This window comes from Fukomys damarensis, unplaced genomic scaffold (assembly GCF_012274545.1).
Source record: "Fukomys damarensis isolate Sample0158 unplaced genomic scaffold, DMR_v1.0_HiC HiC_scaffold_37, whole genome shotgun sequence".
In the NCBI taxonomy this organism is placed as follows: Eukaryota; Metazoa; Chordata; class Mammalia; order Rodentia; family Bathyergidae; genus Fukomys; species Fukomys damarensis.
In genome coordinates this window covers 55,658,800-55,664,567 of record NW_022900949.1, presented here as the reverse complement: position 1 = coordinate 55,664,567, position 5,768 = coordinate 55,658,800, and the positions used below count along the sequence as shown (strand labels likewise).

The 5,768-nt window shown below is 45.6% G+C and overlaps 1 long non-coding RNA gene across 6 annotated transcripts in view; it reads left to right on the top strand.

Moving 5' to 3' along the window:
- The first annotated feature begins 6 nt into the window (after window positions 1-6).
- The window catches only part of LOC104851026, a 40,663-nt gene continuing 34,901 nt past the window's right edge, over window positions 7-5,768 (top strand). For all 6 annotated transcript variants that reach the window (XR_004515519.1, XR_777124.2, XR_004515520.1 and 3 more), the window contains exons 1-2: window positions 7-1,736; window positions 4,089-4,237. This is a non-coding gene — a long non-coding RNA (uncharacterized LOC104851026). The remainder of the gene's footprint in view (window positions 1,737-4,088; window positions 4,238-5,768) is intronic.

The following is a 5,768-nucleotide window of genomic DNA, read 5'->3' as shown; positions in this document are numbered from 1 at the left end:
CGCTCAGCCTGACCCCGCCGCCGCCTCCTTGGGGGCTGTGGACGCGACCCGTATTACCTCGGCGCCGCCTGGCCCGCCCATGGCGAGTCGGAGGACTTAGGTCTCCGTGCGCACAGCACCCGGTCGCGGACGCGGGATTCGCCGCACTCCAGCGCCCGGGGCTGCAAATGTCTGAGATTCTACGTGACTGCCGGAGTTGATCCCACGTTCTGCTCTGGAAAAGAGTTAGAGATAAAGTTTGGACAGAAATCCCCCGGCAGCGGTACGCTCCGCTCTTCCCCGGAGTCGAGAGCAGCGCCTCCGGGAAGCGAAGATTGCCTGCTCCCGAGAGCCTCGGAGGAGCGCCTTTGTCAAGCTCTTTTTCAGCTGGTCTGTGGTTTCTGCCTCGAAAAGGAAGTAATAAATCTTTGTGGCCCCAGGGTCAAAGAAGACGCTTCAGCTTTCCTGGGGTGCACTGCTGGGAGGCGTCTGCGCGCTTACCGGACCTGTGTACTGAGCTGCTTCGTTTTTATTACGCCGCCAGCAGAGAGCTAATCTCGCTCTTCGGGGTGCTTCGTCCGCGGTGACTGAAGTCCTCCGGAATTGGGGTGATGGCGGAGGGGGCGACTCTGTTCTACTTTACAGTAAAACACTTGTCCCGTGTCTCGACTTTTAGAGATGAGACCAAAGACCTTGACCTCAACGGAAACACTGTTGTTGGAAGTCGAAGGTCATTTTTTAGCTAGTTTAAATACATATTGTCAGAGAGAGAATCCTCAGTCACAGCCTCAACTTCATCTGTAAAATGGGTGCGGCTTCTATTTCCTGAGGAGAGAGAAAAGGCGGATTGGGTGTGCACTGGAAAGGTTAGAGCCCGGCTCAGGCCTGGCGGTGAGAGGACAAACTGCTGCAGGACCAGAAGCTCAGTGGCCGCGGGTACAACGAGGACCTCGCAGAGGTGACCCGACGGACCCCTCACGAACAAAGTTGACAGCGTTGCTGCAAAATGACTGCTGTACTACTTGAGGCAGCCTGTTTCCGTCGGAGGATCCTCCTAACTTTAGGATTTTAAGATGTTGCCGTTAGAGCCATTATTCTTCAGGGAGTTACAGAATCTTCCAAGTACAAGATCTCTTACAAATCGAGCTAAGTCGTTTTCCTTGAGTTTCCACCTCGATTTTCTATGGGTTTAGTTTCAGGGTTAAAAAGGGGGGAGGGAGTTCAAATAAACTGATCTGGATCCATTTTCGCGGGGGGGGGATGTCACTAATAGAATCAACTTCAGCGAATCCCCCCACCCCACCTCGTGGTTCCGATAAGGCATAAGGAGGAGGCGCTATCGGGGGAAGAGGGGAGTCAAGATCCACTTGTGTAAGGAGCTTTCTCAAGAAGCACTGCGTCCCCCCCGGAAGTCGGTCAGGACGGACGGAAGTGTTTATCCCTTTTACAGATGGAGCTGGTGGTAGGCTTTTAATGGGCGGCTTTCCACTTTTCTTCTCTGGCCCCTATTTTCATTCCAGCGCTGCTTCGAATATCCCAGTCCCTTTCTTTCCTCTGCTGTTTCAAAAACAAACCCGAACAAACAAAAACTAAAGTTCTGTTGTCACATGAAAAGACAGGGAAAAGAGGAGTTGAGAAGAAAAGAAAATTCGATCTTAATATTTCCGCATGATTCCAAGAAAGATAAATTCTAATAGTTTTAGTTTTGTATCTGCCTTGATGATTACCCAGAAAGCACTGAATTGCAGCTATTGAAGGTAAGGAGCCTTTTTAAAACAATTGTTTACATAGAAACAATTTTGTTGCAATTTTGTAACATTTTGCTGGAGTTGGCAACATAGTAAATCCCTTTGCCAGACGCCCCCACAGCGAGTGCTCAGCAGTGTGTTCAGCTGGCATAAATTTACAGGTTCTGCCGTCTCCACCCTCTCCTTGGTTGCAAATATTTTACCATTTGGCAGGGTGTCATAATGAATTCTGGACTTTGCGACAGCTAATGACAGCGAAACTTGATAATGCCTTCCTTCCTGAATCCTGAAATTCCTTTCATTGTAATAACTTGCCCTGTTAGCATAGTGACGACCCAGACATAGGGTAAGTCACGTCATAATTTCATTTGCAGAAGAGCCAGTCATGCCACAGGATTGTCCTTCATTTCAGGTCACTTTGTAGTTCACGCAATTCAGTTTTTTCTGGGGAGTAGCTTCATCTCTTTCTCTGCGGCTTGTTTTCATGGCGAGGAAACTGCTGCTGGAAATTTGCGGTGGTGGCTTTTATTTTATTTTGTTTTATTTTTCTCATAGTACTGAGGATTGAACCCAGGGCCTTCACAGCTAGCTATTTTATTTTATTTTATTTTATTTTTCTCATAGTACTGAGGATTGAACCCAGGGCCTTCACAGCTAGCTATATCTCCAGCCCTCTTTATTTTTTATTCTGAGATAGGGTCTTCCTTAATTGCCCAGATTGAGCTCAAACTTGTGATCCTTTTGCCTCAGCCTCCCAGCGTGCTGGGGTTACTGGTGTGCACCACCAGACTTGATGCTTTTGTTTTCACACTGTAATCTTGAACAAATAGATAACCTAACATTCTGAACTGTGGTTGGCCCACTCAGCCTTGGGAAACTGCAGAAAGATCTTTAGGACCTTTCTGCCAGAGTCTGAATGGGGGAAAGATATAAGTTTACCTGGACAATTTTCATCCAGGCTTATCTGTGTCACTGGGGGCCTGCACGATTCACCTTTGGGAAATTTCTGTCCCTAAGCATCAAGATAAATTTCATTCATTCCTTCATATTTTCAACAAACATGAATTTTCAGTGAAATTTAAATGCACAGAATCAAATTGAGATGTGCCATCCTCATTAGTCCAAGGCTGACCCTTTTTATTTTAATATTATAAATGTATTAACCAATCACTCAGAACCTCCAGAGGTAACCACTCTACTTTAGAAATTCAGGTGAAGTGGTCAACTTGCCTCAAAGATCTCAAAAAGAAATAGCCTGGACATCTTTGGAATTACTGTGGAACTGAAGCAGCCACTTAAAATATTCCCATAAGAAACACAAAGGCTCTGACAGACAGATTTAAAGGATTCAACCAAACTTTCAATCTTTAGAAAGCTTCTATCTTCTATGTTATACAGACTCTTCCCCAGAATAGAAAAAGGAGAGAATATTTTCCCAGTTCATCCAAAGTGGATATAAACTCACAGGGGATTCAGAGAAGGAATTAGGCCCTATTCACCAATTCATATATACATAAAACGCCTAAAAATATCAGCAAAATTAATCAAGTGGGGAGGGACAAACCATGCCCTACACCCAAGTCTAGTTTATCCCAGCAACATAAAGATGATTTAAGTATTTACTAAGCACATGCACGATGCCAAGCGCCATTCTCCCAGTGTGGAGTACAGGTGTGAAGCAAGGCTGGTCTCCCATCCGCATGGAATTTGCACACTTGAGGGAGAGACACTGCGTACACGTGCATTTTTTAAAAAATAGGGTTACTGTAGACACTGATGAGTGCTATGGAGGAAATAAAATACATCGATGTGGCAGAGTGATGGAAAGCAGCTGCACTACCTTTAATTGGGAAGGTGATCTGTGCAAAGGGGAGCTGACCCTTGAAAAGAATGAGGGAAGAGCCAGGTGACCACTGGGGAGAACTTCATGCAGATGACACAGCAAGTGCAGAGGCCCTGAGCAGAAATGTGGTTGATGTGTTTAAAGTAAAGCAAGAAGTCCAGAGGTCTGGTGCCCAGCAAGTAAGGTCATGGTAGCCCTCTGAAGGAGGTATGCCTGGTTGCAATACGTAAGGGAGCTTCCCTAATGTTAGACTTTAAAATGCAGTTTCTTAGAAAACACAGAGGGTGTTATGGGAAAAACGGACACAGAGCCACTTCTCCAGGAACATGCGTGGCTGATTTCCAGATGTGTCACTCTGGAGCTGTCCCTGTTTAAGAACCTCTCCTCCCCAGATCTCACCAAAAGTTGCTCAGCCTTTCTACATCTTCACCTTTTTTACCTAACCCAGCTGCATCTCACCCCGGCCTGGAGAGCTGGCAGCCTTGGAGTTGCTCTCTGCAGCTTTTCTTTCTTTCTAGATGCTACAGGACAAGGATCAGCTAACTGGAGCAGCACATGATCCGCACAACTAGAGCTGCCACCTCTAGTCTATCAGCCATCACCCTGTGGCCTGAAGTGGGCATCTCGCTTGGTTCTGCTTGCCCCACACCCACTGTCCTTTCCTTTGGTGAGTACCTGAGGTGTTTGAGGCTTGGTGGGACCTTCCGCCAAGTCACCCCTCCCGTGGACAGGCCAGTGACCTCAGTTCAGCCCATTAGATATTCTCTCCATGGAAGTTTCATTCAGTCATTCGCTCATCCATTCATCCTATACGTATTACACTTCTGTCATGCGCCAAGAAACCTGAATCTTCAGCAGATGCCCAAAAATGAGAAACAGTTGCCACCTTCTCATCCTAACAACAGAGCCCTAAAGAATGGGCCCATTCTCCTGTCAAAAAGGACCCTTTCTCTTTTAAACCTGTTTTTCTGTAGATTCTGTAAGCTACCCAGATCTATCATAAATCCCTCTCTTCTCCCCATCAAGTTCCACAGAGCCTGTTTCTGTTGCACACAGTCAAAACTCCCTAATGAACAGGGTGGTTTACTTACTGCCCAATTGTAGACTCAGTTTCATTCATGCTTTTTTGGGGTGGTGGGGTTACTGGGGATCGAACTCGAGTCCTTGGGTTTGCGAGGCGGGCAGCAGAACCACTGAGCTAAATCCCCGGCCCTCACTCATGCTTTTGTTTCTGTTTCTGATTTCCATCTGCTCTTCCATCACTGCTTTCTATGAGTTCCCACCTTTAAATTCCACTAGCCAGCCAGCCAGCCATCCCAAAAAACCCAATCCCACCCTCCCATGGTCAGTGATGGCCTCTCCACTCCACCTTTCCTGGCCTTGTTTCACACCAGCAATGCCTGGATCGTGCCCTGGGGCCCCCAGTTGCTAGGACTTCCTCACACCAGCCAGCAGCCCTTTGCTGTTGAAACCCACATCTCATCACCAGTATCTCATATGTGTCCTGAGGACCTGCTGGGCTTAAGTATTATCACCCTCTGATTAAAAAAGAATAATTAGTGCATACGATAAAAGAGAGGCCCATGAAGTTAAAAACGAGAAAATTGATCAAAAGCAAAATACCAGAGGTGCGGTCCATATCATGTTCTATGAGATGCTGGGCAATTGGTAGAGGTCAAAGAACTTGGCTCTGAGCTTCCTAGTAACTGGAGTGAAGAAGGGAAATTGCTTAGGAAGTTGACGGCTTTGCCTGACACAGAGACCCAAGGAAAAATTTTCTCCAGCAGTTTGAGCTTCATTCATGTGATTTCTTCATTCACTGCTTTATTTCCAATATATATGGGAATATATATGGTATATGTGTGTTCAAAAAACTAGTTATGGGCTGACTTTGGGGTCCTTATAAAAGAATTGCATAGTATAAAAAGTAGACTATGTCCTTAAATATATCTGTACAATACAAACAACTGCAGAGTTGGGAAGGAAGGCACTGGTTCTTTTTTACAAAAAAATAATATTTCGTACTCAAGAGAATAACAGTAGTTATTATACTGTGTATCATTATCCTTAAACTAGTTATTCAGAGTACAAGATATAAACCCAGAAGATTCTTACAAAAAAGCAACAAACAGATAATAGTCACAAAACTTTCAGCAAACTAAGAAAAACTAGAAAACTACGCTGAGATACCATTTTAC